The sequence below is a fragment of the Bos indicus genome, chromosome 1 (assembly GCF_029378745.1).
Source record: "Bos indicus isolate NIAB-ARS_2022 breed Sahiwal x Tharparkar chromosome 1, NIAB-ARS_B.indTharparkar_mat_pri_1.0, whole genome shotgun sequence".
NCBI lineage: Eukaryota > Metazoa > Chordata > Mammalia > Artiodactyla > Bovidae > Bos > Bos indicus.
Window position 1 is genome coordinate 43,432,942 of NC_091760.1, and position 1,618 is coordinate 43,434,559.

Here is a 1,618-nt window from a genome sequence, read left to right on the forward strand (position 1 = left end):
CTTGTTTAGGAAGATAATTAGATGTCCTTTGGAGTTGGTATTCATCATTGGTTGTGACCTTACTGAGAGAGAGTTCTGTGAATTGGCAGGGAAGGAATCAAATAAATCAGTTTTCAGTCTATTTTCCTAATCCTTTTACATTATCTTTAAGTGTCTCCAATATCATGCATAAGTAAGCTTCAATCACCCTAGCTTAACATTCTTTTTAAAAGTAGGTCTTGTGTTTTTGAGTTTCAGGGATTTTATCATATGCTTCCAATAGGCTGCTGCTTTTCCTCATGAAGATGGCTTATTATAAACCTACTTATCCTGCAAAGTTCATTTGAAATGATGCTTACAATGAGAAATCTTTTTCCCCCAGGTCACATTCACTTCCTTTGCAATATTTTTAAATAGCACATTCATTCACAGCCTGAACTGCTTGCTAGTTAGCAATGTAACTCCCCACTTAGATTATGAGTTTCTTGTCAGGAGCCATTTCTAAAACCTAAGAACTTCTTATCCCTACCATGTTCACATCATGTGTTCACTCAACCTACCATCTCTTCCAATATCCTGTATATTTTAAGTAATTGATTAATGATAAAACAGAAGTAAAAGTTTAAATATCAATGAAGCATGTACTGAGGATCTACCTTAGTGAACTGTTAGGAGCTCAAAATACATATGGCATGATCAGTGATTTAAGGATACTTAGCCAATATTTTTGCAGGAGACACAAGGGATGAGGGTTTGATCTCTGGATAAGGAAGATCCCTTGAAGGAGGAAATGGTAACTACTCCAGTGTTCTTGCCTGGGAAATTCCACAGGCAGAGGAGCCTGGTGGGCTACAGTCCATGGGGTCACAAAAAGTTGGACACAACTGAGCGACTATGCAGCCGCAGCAGCCAAGGCTTTTATAATCAAGACACATAAAGTCACACTTGATAAAGTCGCAAATTAATTATAAAAGCAGCACCATGTGTATCAAGAAAAGACAAAATCAATTTAAATGACTTGGGTATGGTGCTCGCTTCAGCAGCACATATGCAAAAATTGGAATGATATAGAGATTAGTATGACCCTGTGCAAGGATGACACATATGGCTTAGGAATGTCCTAATGGAGATCTGATCTGCAATTAAGGATGAGTAGGACTAAGGTAAGCAAAGAGAGAAGGTCGTTTTGGTGAGGGAAACATTGTGAGTAAATTAATGAAGCAGGTACACAAATGAACAGTGAAGGGGTGACATGACCAAGTGTCCTGAGGTGACAGGAAAAAATCAAGGCTGTAGTCAAGATACAGAGACACCGTAGAACATCTAGAATACCAAGAAGGAGAAATGATTTGGTTTGAAAATGAATTAAAGAACATTTCAAACTCTTAAGTTGGTGAATAATTTTTTTTCTTTCATCTGACAGGTATTTGGTGAGCACTACAAACAGCCATTTATTATTCAAGCTGTTGAAAATACAGGAATGAATGTAACACAGATTCTCTTCCCACGTTAGCCTACCTGCTAATGGTGGGTGAGGGGTAAGGTGGGTGGAGTAATCTATTACAGATGAACTAATAAATAAATATGTAGTATATCAAAGAGTGATTAATGGAATGAAGGGGGGAAACAGAATAAGAAA

General features: G+C 37.5%; 1 non-coding gene across 1 annotated transcript; it reads left to right on the forward strand.

Moving 5' to 3' along the window:
- The first annotated feature begins 1,006 nt into the window (after positions 1 to 1,006).
- On the forward strand, positions 1,007 to 1,109 carry LOC139185303 (U6 spliceosomal RNA). Its single transcript, XR_011568924.1, has one exon. It is a non-coding gene; the product is annotated as a U6 spliceosomal RNA (small nuclear RNA).
- Positions 1,110 to 1,618: the final 509 nt, after the last annotated feature.